General features: G+C 57.8%; 7 non-coding genes across 7 annotated transcripts; all 7 read left to right on the top strand.

The window, feature by feature from the left end:
• The first annotated feature begins 798 nt into the window (after positions 1 to 798).
• Positions 799 to 891, top strand: LOC135319642 (small nucleolar RNA SNORD116). The gene has a single exon (XR_010378442.1). It is a non-coding gene; the product is annotated as a small nucleolar RNA SNORD116 (small nucleolar RNA).
• Positions 892 to 3599: 2708 nt separating this feature from the next.
• LOC135319641 (small nucleolar RNA SNORD116) lies at positions 3600 to 3692 on the top strand. Its single transcript, XR_010378441.1, has one exon. It is a non-coding gene; the product is annotated as a small nucleolar RNA SNORD116 (small nucleolar RNA).
• Positions 3693 to 6400: 2708 nt separating this feature from the next.
• LOC135319640 (small nucleolar RNA SNORD116) lies at positions 6401 to 6493 on the top strand. The gene has a single exon (XR_010378440.1). It is a non-coding gene; the product is annotated as a small nucleolar RNA SNORD116 (small nucleolar RNA).
• A 2720-nt stretch (positions 6494 to 9213) lies between these two features.
• Positions 9214 to 9306, top strand: LOC135319639 (small nucleolar RNA SNORD116). Its single transcript, XR_010378439.1, has one exon. It is a non-coding gene; the product is annotated as a small nucleolar RNA SNORD116 (small nucleolar RNA).
• A 2711-nt stretch (positions 9307 to 12017) lies between these two features.
• Positions 12018 to 12110, top strand: LOC135319638 (small nucleolar RNA SNORD116). The gene has a single exon (XR_010378438.1). It is a non-coding gene; the product is annotated as a small nucleolar RNA SNORD116 (small nucleolar RNA).
• A 2724-nt stretch (positions 12111 to 14834) lies between these two features.
• Positions 14835 to 14927, top strand: LOC135319637 (small nucleolar RNA SNORD116). The gene has a single exon (XR_010378437.1). It is a non-coding gene; the product is annotated as a small nucleolar RNA SNORD116 (small nucleolar RNA).
• Positions 14928 to 17636: 2709 nt separating this feature from the next.
• LOC135319636 (small nucleolar RNA SNORD116) lies at positions 17637 to 17729 on the top strand. Its single transcript, XR_010378436.1, has one exon. It is a non-coding gene; the product is annotated as a small nucleolar RNA SNORD116 (small nucleolar RNA).
• Positions 17730 to 19685: the final 1956 nt, after the last annotated feature.

Raw genomic sequence — 19685 nt, 5'->3', positions numbered from 1 at the left:
AGCAGAGGTCTCTGGTGCTTTTCTGGATGGGCAGGCTTCTGTGGAACGGAGAGCAAAGCGTGCATTTTCAGGCCCTGTGATCTTTAGGGGGGCAAAGAGGAAACACAGGAAACCAGACCGAGATACAGCCGCACACTCACGCCCATCGGCAGGCACACAGAAGCACACATACAGATGCACACACACAGAGGCACACACACACACACACACACAGCCAGAGGCATGCACACACTCACACACACACACCCATCAAAATCCCATATGCCAAGTCCCCTCCCCTAGTGGGCTGGGACACGCATTGATTGGTGTCCCAGGAAAGAGGAAGGTGGGTAATTGATTGCGGGCTTCCCCATAGATAAAGGTTGATTGGCATGAAGTTTGCTCTGTGAGAACCTGGGTCCACCTCTGAAGCGTGCATGTGATTTCTGTCCCCTTGCCAGGTGGAGTGGCCAGGCCAGCCTTGCCGTCAGCCAAGACAAGACGTCCCTGTCGTTTTCTGGTGACTGCTGGTGGCCGGAAGTCCCCCAAGCAGTGGGTCGGCCCCAGGGTGCTGACCCTTCCCAGGGATCTCTCAGGATGACGGTACGCCTTCCCCTCCCCCACCCCAAGTCCTGGCGTCTCCTTTCGGGTTTTCTCTGACTGCCCGAAAGTCGGGCAAGAAAGATGGACGGTGGCTGTTTCTCAGTGGCTTGCTGGCTCTGGTTTGCTCAGCTTGCTGGAGGTCTCCGAGCTCGTCGGCTCCTCTGTGGAGCCGCCCAGCCTGCCGCGTTGAGTTCTCCAGCATGCCAGCACGTGCTCGGATCGATGATGACTCCCTCATATGCATTCCTTGGAAATCTGAACAAAATGAGTGAGAACTCACTACCGTCGTTCTCATCGAAACTGAGGTCCAGCACGTTGCCCCCCAGGGGGCTAGGGCATAGTTAGGCGTGAGGGGCAGCTTGCCCTTGTTCCCACTGCTGCAAACACCCCCCACGGCGCCAGCATTAGACAGCCTCCCGTCTGAGGGTCGGTCGTGTGCAAGCATTCGTCGAGGCAGCTGGAATCGGAGGTCGCTGTTTGAGTGGCCGTTGTGGGATGTGACAGTGGCCAGGTCCTCTGCTGCTGGTCAAAGGGGGAGTGCCAAATTGGCCAAGGCCCTGTGAGCAGGTGGCATGGATAAGTTGGTTTGAGGCAGCTGCATGCTGTTTGGGGTGTGGCCCGAGGTCGAGTGTGTCTCCGAGCCCAGGAGAAGAGGTGTGGGTGTTTTTTCCCATGGAGCAGCAGTGGAGGCGTGTGCCATGCGTGATCTGGACTTCCTTCGTCTTGGTGAGGACTGCTGAGTGCCCAGTGGCTATGCGGCATTTCCCGGTGGCTGAAGTGCCGGGAGCAGGCTGAGGGACTGGGTGGCGGTGCTAGCCCTGCAGCTCCCTACTGCACCCACTGCCGCCGTGTCGGTGCCAGGGCACAAGCACGGGGCGTGCTGAGGACTCAGCGCTGCCTCCAAGCATCTGCGGTAGCTGATGGCCGAGACCGGAAGGGAAGGGTCCGGTGAGGTTAACTCTGGCGTGGTTTTGTGTGTTTTCCTGAGCCACGCTGTCGTCCTGTTGTTCCTCCTGCTGTGCTGGAAGTCTGAGGAATGTGTCTGTTTGAAGAGGGTCTGTCCATAAAAGCCTAGGGAGGAAGGCTTTTCTGGTCCATATGGATGGGCAGTGCTAGCAGACCCCTGAAGTCTTGGCTTGCTGACTCGTCCAAGAGACTCCCAAAAGGTGTCTTGCAGGAACCTGGGAGAGATCCGCTGGCAGCCGGGCTCCAGATGACTGACAGAAACATGGCCTTTAGCCCCTTGGCCTCTTGGTCCATGAATGTGCAATGTTCAAGTGTTCCTTTAGGCGGGAGCCACGTTTCTGGCCCAGAGGGTCCCCTTCCCCATGGCATGTGCTGACCTTTAGCCCTGCTAGTGCGTGGGCATGGCATATGTTTGCTGAGGTCCTGGATGGGCTGCTGTGGACAGCCACCTCCTCATGTCGCCCAGTTCAAAGATTCCTTTCCCGGGAGAGGTCTTCTGTGATTGGACTTTCTGTGGTCCTCATGAACGGGCCATTGGATCTCTGTGAGGCCCTTTGTGGAGTTACTGTGCGGAGAAGGGATCCAAGGTTGAGTATCGAGGGGGTAGCTTCACCCATGTGGACATCCTTCCTGACCATCTCCGCTGAAGCTCGGTGTCTGGCCTGTACGCGGATTAAGTGAAGATGCCTGCAGGGTAACTGGCCCTTGGTCCGTTCGCACAAATGTTTGGACCGGGATGCCGAGTGTTTGAACTTTCCTTCGAAGGTCAGGGGCGCCAAACTGCCCCCCAGGTGGGTCTCGGCAGCTGCTGGACACGCGAGTGTCCTGGTTGCTGTGGGGTTCGGCCCTGGCTCATTGAGGCTCCCCACCACTTCTCCTCTGGGCGTTCTCACCCGCCCTGTGGAGGCGTTTGGGCAGAACTCACAGGCACAGGCTTCTTGATTGGAGCAGCTCCGAGGTGTGACTTGTATACAGACTGCTTGTGCCCTGGAGCCTGGATCGGGGTGGTGTGACCTTTCATGTACATGGTTTTGGGGTTGACATCCATAGGCACTGGGTAGAGCCTCCAGGTACGCCTATCCTGTGGAGGCCTTTGGCGACAGATTGACTTCGTCAATATCCCATCCAGGGCCAGGAAATTGCTGTAGGTTGGTGCGGTTGGCTCTGAGCAGAAGGAATGGCTGTCGGAGAGAAGGAATCCTTGGCCTATTGCAGCGGCCCCGAGAGGGCCAAGATGACATGGCCACTTTGGAAGCAGAGGTCTCTGGTGCTTTTCTGGATGGGCAGGCTTCTGTGGAACGGAGAGCAAAGCGTGCATTTTCAGGCCCTGTGATCTTTAGGGGGGCAAAGAGGAAACACAGGAAACCAGACCGAGATACAGCCGCACACTCACGCCCATCGGCAGGCACACAGAAGCACACATACAGATGCACACACACAGAGGCACACACACACACACACACACAGCCAGAGGCATGCACACACTCACACACACACACCCATCAAAATCCCATATGCCAAGTCCCCTCCCCTAGTGGGCTGGGACACGCATTGATTGGTGTCCCAGGAAAGAGGAAGGTGGGTAATTGATTGCGGGCTTCCCCATAGATAAAGGTTGATTGGCATGAAGTTTGCTCTCTGAGAACCTGGGTCCACCTCTGAAGCGTGCATGTGATTTCTGTCCCCTTGCCAGGTGGAGTGGCCAGGCCAGCCTTGCCGTCAGCCAAGACAAGACGTCCCTGTAGTTTTCTGGTGACTGCTGGTGGCCGGAAGTCCCCCAAGCAGTGGGTCGGCCCCAGGGTGCTGACCCTTCCCAGGGATCTCTCAGGATGACGGTACGCCTTCCCCTCCCCCACCCCAAGTCCTGGCGTCTCCTTTCGGGTTTTCTCTGACTGCCCGAAAGTCGGGCAAGAAAGATGGACGGTGGCTGTTTCTCAGTGGCTTGCTGGCTCTGGTTTGCTCAGCTTGCTGGAGGTCTCCGAGCTCGTCGGCTCCTCTGTGGAGCCGCCCAGCCTGCCGCGTTGAGTTCTCCAGCATGCCAGCACGTGCTCGGATCGATGATGACTCCCTCATATGCATTCCTTGGAAATCTGAACAAAATGAGTGAGAACTCACTACCGTCGTTCTCATCGAAACTGAGGTCCAGCACGTTGCCCCCCCGGGGGCTAGGGCATAGTTAGGCGTGAGGGGCAGCTTGCCCTTGTTCCCACTGCTGCAAACACCCCCCACGGCGCCAGCATTAGACAGCCTCCCGTCTGAGGGTCGGTCGTGTGCAAGCATTCGTCGAGGCAGCTGGAATCGGAGGTCGCTGTTTGAGTGGCCGTTGTGGGATGTGACAGTGGCCAGGTCCTCTGCTGCTGGTCGAAGGGGGAGTGCCAAATTGGCCAAGGCCCTGTGAGCAGGTGGCATGGATAAGTTGGTTTGAGGCAGCTGCATGCTGTTTGGGGTGTGGCCCGAGGTCGAGTGTGTCTCCGAGCCCAGGAGAAGAGGTGTGGGTGTTTTTTCCCATGGAGCAGCAGTGGAGGCGTGTGCCATGCGTGATCTGGACTTCCTTCGTCTTGGTGAGGACTGCTGAGTGCCCAGTGGCTATGCGGCATTTCCCGGTGGCTGAAGTGCCGGGAGCAGGCTGAGGGACTGGGTGGCGGTGCTAGCCCTGCAGCTCCCTACTGCACCCACTGCCGCCGTGTCGGTGCCAGGGCACAAGCACGGGGCGTGCTGAGGACTCAGCGCTGCCTCCAAGCATCTGCGGTAGCTGATGGCCGAGACCGGAAGGGAAGGGTCCGGTGAGGTTAACTCTGGCGTGGTTTTGTGTGTTTTCCTGAGCCACGCTGTCGTCCTGTTGTTCCTCCTGCTGTGCTGGAAGTCTGAGGAATGTGTCTGTTTGAAGAGGGTCTGTCCATAAAAGCCTAGGGAGGAAGGCTTTTCTGGTCCATATGGATGGGCAGTGCTAGCAGACCCCTGAAGTCTTGGCTTGCTGACTCGTCCAAGAGACTCCCAAAAGGTGTCTTGCAGGAACCTGGGAGAGATCCGCTGGCAGCCGGGCTCCAGATGACTGACAGAAACATGGCCTTTAGCCCCTTGGCCTCTTGGTCCATGAATGTGCAATGTTCAAGTGTTCCTTTAGGCGGGAGCCACGTTTCTGGCCCAGAGGGTCCCCTTCCCCATGGCATGTGCTGACCTTTAGCCCTGCTAGTGCGTGGGCATGGCGTATGTTTGCTGAGGTCCTGGATGGGCTGCTGTGGACAGCCACCTCCTCATGTCGCCCAGTTCAAAGATTCCTTTCCCGGGAGAGGTCTTCTGTGATTGGACTTTCTGTGGGCCTCATGAACGGGCCATTGGATCTCTGTGAGGCCCTTTGTGGAGTTACTGTGCGGAGAAGGGATCCAAGGTTGAGTATCGAGGGGGTAGCTTCACCCATGTGGACATCCTTCCTGACCATCTCCGCTGAAGCTCGGTGTCTGGCCTGTACGCGGATTAAGTGAAGATGCCTGCAGGGTAACTGGCCCTTGGTCCGTTCGCACAAATGTTTGGACCGGGATGCCGAGTGTTTGAACTTTCCTTCGAAGGTCAGGGGCGCCAAACTGCCCCCCAGGTGGGTCTCGGCAGCTGCTGGACACGCGAGTGTCCTGGTTGCTGTGGGGTTCGGCCCTGGCTCATTGAGGCTCCCCACCACTTCTCCTCTGGGCGTTCTCACCCGCCCTGTGGAGGCGTTTGGGCAGAACTCACAGGCACAGGCTTCTTGATTGGAGCAGCTCCGAGGTGTGACTTGTATACAGACTGCTTGTGCCCTCGAGCCTGAATCACGGTGCTGTGACCTTTCATGTACATGGTTTTGGGGTTGACATCCATAGGCACTGGGTAGAGCCTCCAGGTACGCCTATCCTGTGGAGGCCTTTGGCGACAGATTGACTTCGTCAATATCCCATCCAGGGCCAGGAAATTGCTGTAGGTTGGTGCGGTTGGCTCTGAGCAGAAGGAATGGCTGTCGGAGAGAAGGAATCCTTGGCCTATTGCAGCGGCCCCGAGAGGGCCAAGATGACATGGCCACTTTGGAAGCAGAGGTCTCTGGTGCTTTTCTGGATGGGCAGGCTTCTGTGGAACGGAGAGCAAAGCGTGCATTTTCAGGCCCTGTGATCTTTAGGGGGGCAAAGAGGAAACACAGGAAACCAGACCGAGATACAGCCGCACACTCACGCCCATCGGCAGGCACACAGAAGCACACATACAGACGCACACACACAGAGGCACACACACACACACACACACAGCCAGAGGCATGCACACACTCACACACACACACCCATCAAAATCCCATATGCCAAGTCCCCTCCCCTAGTGGGCTGGGACACGCATTGATTGGTGTCCCAGGAAAGAGGAAGGTGGGTAATTGATTGGGGGCTTCCCCATAGATAAAGGTTGATTGGCATGAAGCTTGCTCTCTGAGAACCTGGGTCCACCTCTGAAGCGTGCATGTGATTTCTGTCCCCTTGCCAGGTGGAGTGGCCAGGCCAGCCTTGCCGTCAGCCAAGACAAGACGTCCCTGTCGTTTTCTGGTGACTGCTGGTGGCCGGAAGTCCCCCAAGCAGTGGGTCGGCCCCAGGGTGCTGACCCTTCCCAGGGATCTCTCAGGATGACGGTACGCCTTCCCCTCCCCCACCCCAAGTCCTGGCGTCTCCTTTCGGGTTTTCTCTGACTGCCCGAAAGTCGGGCAAGAAAGATGGACGGTGGCTGTTTCTCAGTGGCTTGCTGGCTCTGGTTTGCTCAGCTTGCTGGAGGTCTCTGAGCTCGTCGGCTCCTCTGTGGAGCCGCCCAGCCTGCCGCGTTGAGTTCTCCAGCATGCCAGCACGTGCTCGGATCGATGATGACTCCCTCATATGCATTCCTTGGAAATCTGAACAAAATGAGTGAGAACTCACTACCGTCGTTCTCATCGAAACTGAGGTCCAGCACGTTGCCCCCCCGGGGGCTAGGGCATAGTTAGGCGTGAGGGGCAGCTTGCCCTTGTTCCCACTGCTGCAAACACCCCCCACGGCGCCAGCATTAGACAGCCTCCCGTCTGAGGGTCGGTCGTGTGCAAGCATTCGTCGAGGCAGCTGGAATCGGAGGTCGCTGTTTGAGTGGCCGTTGTGGGATGTGACAGTGGCCAGGTCCTCTGCTGCTGGTCGAAGGGGGAGTGCCAAATTGGCCAAGGCCCTGTGAGCAGGTGGCATGGATAAGTTGGTTTGAGGCAGCTGCATGCTGTTTGGGGTGTGGCCCGAGGTCGAGTGTGTCTCCGAGCCCAGGAGAAGAGGTGTGGGTGTTTTTTCCCATGGAGCAGCAGTGGAGGCGTGTGCCATGCGTGATCTGGACTTCCTTCGTCTTGGTGAGGACTGCTGAGTGCCCAGTGGCTATGCGGCGTTTCCCGGTGGCTGAAGTGCCGGGAGCAGGCTGAGGGACTGGGTGGCGGTGCTAGCCCTGCAGCTCCCTACTGCACCCACTGCCGCCGTGTCGGTGCCAGGGCACAAGCACGGGGCGTGCTGAGGACTCAGCGCTGCCTCCAAGCATCTGCGGTAGCTGATGGCCGAGACCGGAATGGAAGGGTCCGGTGAGGTTAACTCTGGCGTGGTTTTGTGTGTTTTCCTGAGCCACGCTGTCGTCCTGTTGTTCCTCCTGCTGTGCTGGAAGTCTGAGGAATGTGTCTGTTTGAAGAGGGTCTGTCCATAAAAGCCTAGGGAGGAAGGCTTTTCTGGTCCATATGGATGGGCAGTGCTAGCAGACCCCTGAAGTCTTGGCTTGCTGACTCGTCCAAGAGACTCCCAAAAGGTGTCTTGCAGGAACCTGGGAGAGATCCGCTGGCAGCCGGGCTCCAGATGACTGACAGAAACATGGCCTTTAGCCCCTTGGCCTCTTGGTCCATGAATGTGCAATGTTCAAGTGTTCCTTTAGGCGGGAGCCACGTTTCTGGCCCAGAGGGTCCCCTTCCCCATGGCATGTGCTGACCTTTAGCCCTGCTAGTGCGTGGGCATGGCATATGTTTGCTGAGGTCCTGGATGGGCTGCTGTGGACAGCCACCTCCTCATGTCGCCCAGTTCAAAGATTCCTTTCCCGGGAGAGGTCTTCTGTGATTGGACTTTCTGTGGGCCTCATGAACGGGCCATTGGATCTCTGTGAGGCCCTTTGTGGAGTTACTGTGCGGAGAAGGGATCCAAGGTTGAGTATCGAGGGGGTAGCTTCACCCATGTGGACATCCTTCCTGACCATCTCCGCTGAAGCTCGGTGTCTGGCCTGTACGCGGATTAAGTGAAGATGCCTGCAGGGTAACTGGCCCTTGGTCCGTTCGCACAAATGTTTGGACCGGGATGCCGAGTGTTTGAACTTTCCTTCGAAGGTCAGGGGCGCCAAACTGCCCCCCAGGTGGGTCTCGGCAGCTGCTGGACACGCGAGTGTCCTGGTTGCTGTGGGGTTCGGCCCTGGCTCATTTAGGCTCCCCACCACTTCTCCTCTGGGCGTTCTCACCCGCCCTGTGGAGGCGTTTGGGCAGAACTCACAGGCACAGGCTTCTTGATTGGAGCAGCTCCGAGGTGTGACTTGTATACAGACTGCTTGTGCCCTCGAGCCTGAATCAGGGTGCTGTGACCTTTCATGTACATGGTTTTGGGGTTGACATCCATAGGCACTGGGTAGAGCCTCCAGGTACGCCTATCCTGTGGAGGCCTTTGGCGACAGAATGACTTCGTCAATATCCCATCCAGGGCCAGGAAATTGCTGTAGGTTGGTGCGGTTGGCTCTGAGCAGAAGGAATGGCTGTCGGAGAGAAGGAATCCTTGGCCTATTGCAGCGGCCCCGAGAGGGCCAAGATGACATGGCCACTTTGGAAGCAGAGGTCTCTGGTCCTTTTCTGGATGGGCAGGCTTCTGTGGAACGGAGAGCAAAGCGTGCATTTTCAGGCCCTGTGATCTTTAGGGGGGCAAAGAGGAAACACAGAAAACCAGACCGAGATACAGCCGCACACTCACGCCCATCGGCAGGCACACAGAAGCACACATACAGACGCACACACACAGAGGCACACACACACACACACACACACACACACACACAGCCAGAGGCATGCACACACTCACACACACACACCCATCAAAATCCCATATGCCAAGTCCCCTCCCCTAGTGGGCTGGGACACGCATTGATTGGTGTCCCAGGAAAGAGGAAGGTGGGTAATTGATTGCGGGCTTCCCCATAGATAAAGGTTGATTGGCATGAAGCTTGCTCTCTGAGAACCTGGGTCTACCTCTGAAGCGTGCATGTGATTTCTGTCCCCTTGCCAGGTGGAGTGGCCAGGCCAGCCTTGCCGTCAGCCAAGACAAGACGTCCCTGTCGTTTTCTGGTGACTGCTGGTGGCCGGAAGTCCCCCAAGCAGTGGGTCGGCCCCAGGGTGCTGACCCTTCCCAGGGATCTCTCAGGATGACGGTACGCCTTCCCCTCCCCCACCCCAAGTCCTGGCGTCTCCTTTCGGGTTTTCTCTGACTGCCCGAAAGTCGGGCAAGAAAGATGGACGGTGGCTGTTTCTCAGTGGCTTGCTGGCTCTGGTTTGCTCAGCTTGCTGGAGGTCTCCGAGCTCGTCGGCTCCTCTGTGGAGCCGCCCAGCCTGCCGCGTTGAGTTCTCCAGCATGCCAGCACGTGCTCGGATCGATGATGACTCCCTCATATGCATTCCTTGGAAATCTGAACAAAATGAGTGAGAACTCACTACCGTCGTTCTCATCGAAACTGAGGTCCAGCACGTTGCCCCCCCGGGGGCTAGGGCATAGTTAGGCGTGAGGGGCAGCTTGCCCTTGTTCCCACTGCTGCAAACACCCCCCACGGCGCCAGCATTAGACAGCCTCCCGTCTGAGGGTCGGTCGTGTGCAAGCATTCGTCGAGGCAGCTGGAATCGGAGGTCGCTGTTTGAGTGGCCGTTGTGGGATGTGACATTGGCCAGGTCCTCTGCTGCTGGTCGAAGGGGGAGTGCCAAATTGGCCAAGGCCCTGTGAGCAGGTGGCATGGATAAGTTGGTCTGAGGCATCTGCATGCTGTTTGGGGTGTGGCCCGAGGTCGAGTGTGTCTCCGAGCCCAGGAGAAGAGGTGTGGGTGTTTTTTCCCATGGAGCAGCAGTGGAGGCGTGTGCCATGCGTGATCTGGACTTCCTTCGTCTTGGTGAGGACTGCTGAGTGCCCAGAGGCTATGCGGCGTTTCCCGGTGGCTGAAGTGCCGGGAGCAGGCTGAGGGACTGGGTGGCGGTGCTAGCCCTGCAGCTCCCTACTGCACCCACTGCCGCCGTGTCGGTGCCAGGGCACAAGCACGGGGCGTGCTGAGGACTCAGCGCTGCCTCCAAGCATCTGCGGTAGCTGATGGCCGAGACCGGAAGGGAAGGGTCCGGTGAGGTTAACTCTGGCGTGGTTTTGTGTGTTTTCCTGAGCCACGCTGTCGTCCTGTTGTTCCTCCTGCTGTGCTGGAAGTCTGAGGAATGTGTCTGTTTGAAGAGGGTCTGTCCATAAAAGCCTAGGGAGGAAGGCTTTTCTGGTCCATATGGATGGGCAGTGCTAGCAGACCCCTGAAGTCTTGGCTTGCTGACTCGTCCAAGAGACTCCCAAAAGGTGTCTTGCAGGAACCTGGGAGTGATCCGCTGGCAGCCGGGCTCCAGATGACTGACAGAAACGTGGCCTTTAGCCCCTTGGCCTCTTGGTCCATGAATGTGCAATGTTCAAGTGTTCCTTTAGGCGGGAGCCACGTTTCTGGCCCAGAGGGTCCCCTTCCCCATGGCATGTGCTGACCTTTAGCCCTGCTAGTGCGTGGGCATGGCATATGTTTGCTGAGGTCCTGGATGGGCTGCTGTGGACAGCCACCTCCTCATGTCGCCCAGTTCAAAGATTCCTTTCCCGGGAGAGGTCTTCTGTGATTGGACTTTCTGTGGGCCTCATGAACGGGCCATTGGATCTCTGTGAGGCCCTTTGTGGAGTTACTGTGCGGAGAAGGGATCCAAGGTTGAGTATCGAGGGGGTAGCTTCACCCATGTGGACATCCTTCCTGACCATCTCCGCTGAAGCTCGGTGTCTGGCCTGTACGCGGATTAAGTGAAGATGCCTGCAGGGTAACTGGCCCTTGGTCCGTTCGCACAAATGTTTGGACCGGGATGCCGAGTGTTTGAACTTTCCTTCGAAGGTCAGGGGCGCCAAACTGCCCCCCAGGTGGGTCTCGGCAGCTGCTGGACACGCGAGTGTCCTGGTTGCTGTGGGGTTCGGGCTGGCTCATTGAGGCTCCCCACCACTTCTCCTCTGGGCGTTCTCACCCGCCCTGTGGAGGCGTTTGGGCAGAACTCACAGGCACAGGCTTCTTGATTGGAGCAGCTCCGAGGTGTGACTTGTATACAGACTGCTTGTGCCCTGGAGCCTGGATCAGGGTGGTGTGACCTTTCATGTACATGGTTTTGGGGTTGACATCCATAGGCACTGGGTAGAGCCTCCAGGTACGCCTATCCTGTGGAGGCCTTTGGCGACAGAATGACTTCGTCAATATCCCATCCAGGGCCAGGAAATTGCTGTAGGTTGGTGCGGTTGGCTCTGAGCAGAAGGAATGGCTGTCGGAGAGAAGGAATCCTTGGCCTATTGCAGCGGCCCCGAGAGGGCCAAGATGACATGGCCACTTTGGAAGCAGAGGTCTCTGGTGCTTTTCTGGATGGGCAGGCTTCTGTGGAACGGAGAGCAAAGCGTGCATTTTCAGGCCCTGTGATCTTTAGGGGGGCAAAGAGGAAACACAGGAAACCAGACCGAGATACAGCCGCACACTCACGCCCATCGGCAGGCACACAGAAGCACACATACAGACGCACACACACAGAGGCACACACACACACACACACACACACAGCCAGAGGCATGCACACACTCACACACACACACCCATCAAAATCCCATATGCCAAGTCCCCTCCCCTAGTGGGCTGGGACACGCATTGATTGGTGTCCCAGGAAAGAGGAAGGTGGGTAATTGATTGCGGGCTTCCCCATAGATAAAGGTTGATTGGCATGAAGCTTGCTCTCTGAGAACCTGGGTCCACCTCTGAAGCGTGCATGTGATTTCTGTCCCCTTGCCAGGTGGAGTGGCCAGGCCAGCCTTGCCGTCAGCCAAGACAAGACGTCCCTGTCGTTTTCTGGTGACTGCTGGTGGCCGGAAGTCCCCCAAGCAGTGGGTCGGCCCCAGGGTGCTGACCCTTCCCAGGGATCTCTCAGGATGACGGTACGCCTTCCCCTCCCCCACCCCAAGTCCTGGCGTCTCCTTTCGGGTTTTCTCTGACTGCCCGAAAGTCGGGCAAGAAAGATGGACGGTGGCTGTTTCTCAGTGGCTTGCTGGCTCTGGTTTGCTCAGCTTGCTGGAGGTCTCCGAGCTCGTCGGCTCCTCTGTGGAGCCGCCCAGCCTGCCGCGTTGAGTTCTCCAGCATGCCAGCACGTGCTCGGATCGATGATGACTCCCTCATATGCATTCCTTGGAAATCTGAACAAAATGAGTGAGAACTCACTACCGTCGTTCTCATCGAAACTGAGGTCCAGCACGTTGCCCCCCCGGGGGCTAGGGCATAGTTAGGCGTGAGGGGCAGCTTGCCCTTGTTCCCACTGCTGCAAACACCCCCCACGGCGCCAGCATTAGACAGCCTCCCGTCTGAGGGTCGGTCGTGTGCAAGCATTCGTCGAGGCAGCTGGAATCGGAGGTCGCTGTTTGAGTGGCCGTTGTGGGATGTGACAGTGGCCAGGTCCTCTGCTGCTGGTCGAAGGGGGAGTGCCAAATTGGCCAAGGCCCTGTGAGCAGGTGGCATGGATAAGTTGGTTTGAGGCAGCTGCATGCTGTTTGGGGGGTGGCCCGAGGTCGAGTGTGTCTCCGAGCCCAGGAGAAGAGGTGTGGGTGTTTTTTCCCATGGAGCAGCAGTGGAGGCGTGTGCCATGCGTGATCTGGACTTCCTTCGTCTTGGTGAGGACTGCTGAGTGCCCAGTGGCTATGCGGCGTTTCCCGGTGGCTGAAGTGCCGGGAGCAGGCTGAGGGACTGGGTGGCGGTGCTAGCCCTGCAGCTCCCCACTGCACCCACTGCCGCCGTGTCGGTGCCAGGGCACAAGCACGGGGCGTGCTGAGGACTCAGCGCTGCCTCCAAGCATCTGCGGTAGCTGATGGCCGAGACCGGAAGGGAAGGGTCCGGTGAGGTTAACTCTGGCGTGGTTTTGTGTGTTTTCCTGAGCCACGCTGTCGTCCTGTTGTTCCTCCTGCTGTGCTGGAAGTCTGAGGAATGTGTCTGTTTGAAGAGGGTCTGTCCATAAAAGCCTAGGGAGGAAGGCTTTTCTGGTCCATATGGATGGGCAGTGCTAGCAGACCCCTGAAGTCTTGGCTTGCTGACTCGTCCAAGAGACTCCCAAAAGGTGTCTTGCAGGAACCTGGGAGAGATCCGCTGGCAGCCGGGCTCCAGATGACTGACAGAAACATGGCCTTTAGCCCCTTGGCCTCTTGGTGCATGAATGTGCAATGTTCAAGTGTTCCTTTAGGCGGGAGCCACGTTTCTGGCCCAGAGGGTCCCCTTCCCCATGGCATGTGCTGACCTTTAGCCCTGCTAGTGCGTGGACATGGCATATGTTTGCTGAGGTCCTGGATGGGCTGCTGTGGACAGCCACCTCCTCATGTCGCCCAGTTCAAAGATTCCTTTCCCGGGAGAGGTCTTCTGTGATTGGACTTTCTGTGGGCCTCATGAACGGGCCATTGGATCTCTGTGAGGCCCTTTGTGGAGTTACTGTGCGGAGAAGGGATCCAAGGTTGAGTATTGAGGGGGTAGCTTCACCCATGTGGACATCCTTCCTGACCATCTCCGCTAAAGCTCGGTGTCTGGCCTGTACGCGGATTAAGTGAAGATGCCTGCAGGGTAACTGGCCCTTGGTCCGTTCGCACAAATGTTTGGACCGGGATGCCGAGTGTTTGAACTTTCCTTCGAAGGTCAGGGGCGCCAAACTGCCCCCCAGGTGGGTCTCGGCAGCTGCTGGACACGCGAGTGTCCTGATTGCTGTGGTTTTCGGCCCTGGCTCATTGAGGCTCCCCACCACTTCTCCTCTGGGCGTTCTCACCCGCCCTGTGGAGGCGTTTGGGCAGAACTCACAGGCACAGGCTTCTTGATTGGAGCAGCTCTGAGGTGTGACTTGTATACAGACTGCTTGTGCCCTGGAGCCTGGATCAGGGTGGTGTGACCTTTCATGTACATGGTTTTGGGGTTGACATCCATAGGCACTGGGTAGAGCCTCCAGGTACGCCTATCCTGTGGAGGCCTTTGGCGACAGAATGACTTCGTCAATATCCCATCCAGGGCCAGGAAATTGCTGTAGGTTGGTGCGGTTGGCTCTGAGCAGAAGGAATGGCTGTCGGAGAGAAGGAATCCTTGGCCTATTGCAGCGGCCCCGAGAGGGCCAAGATGACATGGCCACTTTGGAAGCAGAGGTCTCTGGTCCTTTTCTGGATGGGCAGGCTTCTGTGAAACGGAGAGCAAAGCGTGCATTTTCAGGCCCTGTGATCTTTAGGGGGGCAAAGAGGAAACACAGGAAACCAGACCGAGATACAGCCGCACACTCACGCCCATCGGCAGGCACACAGAAGCACACATACAGACGCACACACACAGAGGCACACACACACACACACACACACACACACACACACACAGCCAGAGGCATGCACACACTCACACACACACACCCATCAAAATCCCATATGCCAAGTCCCCTCCCCTAGTGGGCTGGGACACGCATTGATTGGTGTCCCAGGAAAGAGGAAGGTGGGTAATTGATTGCGGGCTTCCCCATAGATAAAGGTTGATTGGCATGAAGCTTGCTCTCTGAGAACCTGGGTCCACCTCTGAAGCGTGCATGTGATTTCTGTCCCCTTGCCAGGTGGAGTGGCCAGGCCAGCCTTGCCGTCAGCCAAGACAAGACGTCCCTGTCGTTTTCTGGTGACTGCTGGTGGCCGGAAGTCCCCCAAGCAGTGGGTCGGCCCCAGGGTGCTGACCCTTCCCAGGGATCTCTCAGGATGACGGTACGCCTTCCCCTCCCCCACCCCAAGTCCTGGCGTCTCCTTTCGGGTTTTCTCTGACTGCCCGAAAGTCGGGCAAGAAAGATGGACGGTGGCTGTTTCTCAGTGGCTTGCTGGCTCTGCTTTGCTCAGCTTGCTGGAGGTCTCCGAGCTCGTCGGCTCCTCTGTGGAGCCGCCCAGCCTGCCGCGTTGAGTTCTCCAGCATGCCAGCACGTGCTCGGATCGATGATGACTCCCTCATATGCATTCCTTGGAAATCTGAACAAAATGAGTGAGAACTCACTACCGTCGTTCTCATCGAAACTGAGGTCCAGCACGTTGCCCCCCCGGGGGCTAGGGCATAGTTAGGCGTGAGGGGCAGCTTGCCCTTGTTCCCACTGCTGCAAACACCCCCCACGGCGCCAGCATTAGACAGCCTCCCGTCTGAGGGTCGGTCGTGTGCAAGCATTCGTCGAGGCAGCTGGAATCGGAGGTCGCTGTTTGAGTGGCCGTTGTGGGATGTGACAGTGGCCAGGTCCTCTGCTGCTGGTCGAAGGGGGAGTGCCAAATTGGCCAAGGCCCTGTGAGCAGGTGGCATGGATAAGTTGGTCTGAGGCATCTGCATGCTGTTTGGGGTGTGGCCCGAGGTCGAGTGTGTCTCCGAGCCCAGGAGAAGAGGTGTGGGTGTTTTTTCCCATGGAGCAGCAGTGGAGGCGTGTGCCATGCGTGATCTGGACTTCCTTCGTCTTGGTGAGGACTGCTGAGTGCCCAGAGGCTATGCGGCGTTTCCCGGTGGCTGAAGTGCCGGGAGCAGGCTGAGGGACTGGGTGGCGGTGCTAGCCCTGCAGCTCCCTACTGCACCCACTGCCGCCGTGTCGGTGCCAGGGCACAAGCACGGGACGTGCTGAGGACTCAGCGCTGCCTCCAAGCATCTGCGGTAGCTGATGGCCGAGACCGGAAGGGAAGGGTCCGGTGAGGTTAACTCTGGCGTGGTTTTGTGTGTTTTCCTTAGCCACGCTGTCGTCCTGTTGTTCCTCCTGCTGTGCTGGAAGTCTGAGGAATGTGTCTGTTTGAAGAGGGTCTGTCCATAAAAGCCTAGGGAGGAAGGCTTTTCTGGTCCATATGGATGGGCAGTGCTAGCAGACCCCTGAAGTCTTGGCTTGCTGACTCGTCCAAGAGACTCCCAAAAGGTGTCTTGCAGGAACCTGGGAGAGATCCGCTGGCAGCCGGGCTCCAGATGACTGACAGAAACATGGCCTTTAGCCCCTTGGCCTCTTGGTCCATGAATGTGCAATGTTCAAGTGTTCCTTTAGGCGGGAGCCACGTTTCTGGCCCAGAGGGTCCCCTTCCCCATGGCATGTGCTGACCTTTAGCCCTGCTAGTGCGTGGGCATGGCATATGTTTGCTGAGGTCCTGGATGGGCTGCTGTGGACAGCCACCTCCTCATGTCGCCCAGTTCAAAGATTCCTTTCCCGGGAGAGGTCTTCTGTGATTGGACTTTCTGTGGGCCTCATGAACGGGCCATTGGATCTCTGTGAGGCCCTTTGTGGAGTTACTGTGCGGAGAAGGGATCCAAGGTTGAGTATCGAGGGGGAAGCTTCACCCATGTGGACATCCTTCCTGACCATCTCCGCTGAAGCTCGGTGTCTGGCCTGTACGCGGATTAAGTGAAGATGCCTGCAGGGTAACTGGCCCTTGGTCCGTTCGCACAAATGTTTGGACCGGGATGCCGAGTGTTTGAACTTTCCTTCGAAGGTCAGGGGCGCCAAACTGCCCCCCAGGTGGGTCTCGGCAGCTGCTGGACACGCGAGTGTCCTGGTTGCTGTGGGGTTCGGGCTGGCTCATTGAGGCTCCCCACCACTTCTCCTCTGGGCGTTCTCACCCGCCCTGTGGAGGCGTTTGGGCAGAACTCACAGGCACAGGCTTCTTGATTGGAGCAGCTCCGAGGTGTGACTTGTATACAGACTGCTTGTGCCCTGGAGCCTGGATCAGGGTGGTGTGACCTTTCATGTACATGGTTTTGGGGTTGACATCCATAGGCACTGGGTAGAGCCTCCAGGTACGCCTATCCTGTGGAGGCCTTTGGCGACAGAATGACTTCGTCAATATCCCATCCAGGGCCAGGAAATTGCTGTAGGTTGGTGCGGTTGGCTCTGAGCAGAAGGAATGGCTGTCGGAGAGAAGGAATCCTTGGCCTATTGCAGCGGCCCCGAGAGGGCCAAGATGACATGGCCACTTTGGAAGCAGAGGTCTCTGGTGCTTTTCTGGATGGGCAGCCTTCTGTGGAACGGAGAGCAAAGCTTGCATTTTCAGGCCCTGTGATCTTTAGGGGGGCAAAGAGGAAACACAGGAAACCAGACCGAGATACAGCCGCACACTCACGCCCATCGGCAGGCACACAGAAGCACACATACAGACGCACACACACAGAGGCACACACACACACACACACACACAGCCAGAGGCATGCACACACTCACACACTCACCCCCATCAAAATCCCATATGTCAAGTCCCCTCCCCTAGTGGGCTGGGACACGCATTGATTGGTGTCCCAGGAAAGAGGAAGGTGGGTAATTGATTGCGGGCTTCCCCATAGATAAAGGTTGATTGGCATGAAGCTTGCTCTCTGAGAACCTGGGTCCACCTCTGAAGCGTGCATGTGATTTCTGTCCCCTTGCCAGGTGGAGTGGCCAGGCCAGCCTTGCCGTCAGCCAAGACAAGACGTCCCTGTCGTTTTCTGGTGACTGCTGGTGGCCGGAAGTCCCCCAAGCAGTGGGTCGGCCCCAGGGTGCTGACCCTTCCCAGGGATCTCTCAGGATGACGGTACGCCTTCCCCTCCCCCACCCCAAGTCCTGGCGTCTCCTTTCGGGTTTTCTCTGACTGCCCGAAAGTCGGGCAAGAAAGATGGATGGTGGCTGCTTCTCAGTGGCTTGCTGGCTCTGCTTTGCTCAGCTTGCTGGAGGTCTCCGAGCTCGTCGGCTCCTCTGTGGAGCCGCCCAGCCTGCCGCGTTGAGTTCTCCAGCATGCCAGCACGTGCTCGGATCGATGATGACTCCCTCATATGCATTCCTTGGAAATCTGAACAAAATGAGTGAGAACTCACTACCGTCGTTCTCATCGAAACTGAGGTCCAGCACGTTGCCCCCCCGGGGGCTAGGGCATAGTTAGGCGTGAGGGGCAGCTTGCCCTTGTTCCCACTGCTGCAAACACCCCCCACGGCACCAGCATTAGACAGCCTCCCGTCTGAGGGTCGGTCGTGTGCAAGCATTCGTCGAGGCAGCTGGAATCGGAGGTCGCTGTTTGAGTGGCCGTTGTGGGATGTGACAGTGGCCAGTTCTTCTGCTGCTGGTCGAAGGGGGAGTGCCAAATTGGCCAAGGCCCTGTGAGCAGGTGGCATGGATAAGTTGGTTTGAGGCAGCTGCATGCTGTTTGGGGTGTGGCCCGAGGTCGAGTGTGTCTCCGAGCCCAGGAGAAGAGGTGTGGGTGTTTTTTCCCATGGAGCAGCAGTGGAGGCGTGTGCCACGCGTGATCTGGACTTCCTTCGTCTTGGTGAGGACTGCTGAGTGCCCAGTGGCTATGCTGCGTTTCCCGGTGGCTGAAGTGCCGGGAGCAGGCTGAGGGACTGGGTGGCGGTGCTAGCCCTGCAGCTCCCTACTGCACCCACTGCCGCCGTGTCGGTGCCAGGGCACAAGCACGGGACGTGCTGAGGACTCAGCGCTGCCTCCAAGCATCTGCGGTAGCTGATGGCCGAGACCGGAAGGGAAGGGTCCGGTGAGGTTAACTCTGGCGTGGTTTTGTGTGTTTTCCTGAGCCATGCTGTCGTCCTGTTGTTCCTCCTGCTGTGCTGGAAGTCTGAGGAATGTGTCTGTTTGAAGAGGGTCTGTCCATAAAAGCCTAGGGAGGAAGGCTTTTCTGGTCCATATGGATGGGCAGTGCTAGCAGACCCCTGAAGTCTTGGCTTGCTGACTCGTCCAAGAGACTCCCAAAAGGTGTCTTGCAGGAACCTGGGAGAGATCCGCTGGCAGCCGGGCTCCAGATGACTGACAGAAACATGGCCTTTAGCCCCTTGGCCTCTTGGTCCATGAATGTGCAATGTTCAAGTGTTCCTTTAGGCGGGAGCCACGTTTCTGGCCCAGAGGGTCCCCTTCCCCATGGCATGTGCTGACCTTTAGCCCTGCTAGTGCGTGGGCATGGCATATGTTTGCTGAGGTCCTGGATGGGCTGCTGTGGACAGCCACCTCCTCATGTCGCCCAGTTCAAAGATTCCTTTCCCGGGAGAGGTCTTCTGTGATTGGACTTTCTGTGGGCCTCATGAACGGGCCATTGGATCTCTGTGAGGCCCTTTGTGGAGTTACTGTGCGGAGAAGGGATCCAAGGTTGAGTATCGAGGGGGTAGCTTCACCCATGTGGACATCCTTCCTGACCATCTCCGCTGAAGCTCGGTGTCTGGCCTGTACGCGGATTAAGTGAAGATGCCTGCAGGGTAACTGGCCCTTGGTCCGTTCGCACAAATGTTTGGACCGGGATGCCGAGTGTTTGAACTTTCCTTCGAAGGTCAGGGGCGCCAAACTGCCCCCCAGGTGGGTCTCGGCAGCTGCTGGACACGCGAGTGTCCTGGTTGCTGTGGGGTTCGGGCTGGCTCATTGAGGCTCCCCACCACTTCTCCTCTGGGCGTTCTCACCCGCCCTGTGGAGGCGTTTGGGCAGAACTCACAGGCACAGGCTTCTTGATTGGAGCAGCTCCGAGGTGTGACTTGTATACAGACTGCTTGTGCCCTGGAGCCTGGATCAGGGTGGTGTGACCTTTCATGTACATGGTTTTGGGGTTGACATCCATAGGCACTGGGTAGAGCCTCCAGGTACGCCTATCCTGTGGAGGCCTTTGGCGACAGAATGACTTCGTCAATATCCCATCCAGGGCCAGGAAATTGCTGTAGGTTGGTGCGGTTGGCTCTGAGCAGAAGGAATGGCTGTCGGAGAGAAGGAATCCTTGGCCTATTGCAGCGGCCCCGAGAGGGCCAAGATGACATGGCCACTTTGGAAGCAGAGGTCTCTGGTGCTTTTCTGGATGGGCAGGCTTCTGTGGAAC

The sequence above is a fragment of the Camelus dromedarius genome, chromosome 29, assembly GCF_036321535.1.
Source record: "Camelus dromedarius isolate mCamDro1 chromosome 29, mCamDro1.pat, whole genome shotgun sequence".
NCBI lineage: Eukaryota > Metazoa > Chordata > Mammalia > Artiodactyla > Camelidae > Camelus > Camelus dromedarius.
The sequence above is the reverse complement of the archived record's forward strand: the minus strand, read 5'-3'. Positions and strand labels throughout refer to the sequence as shown.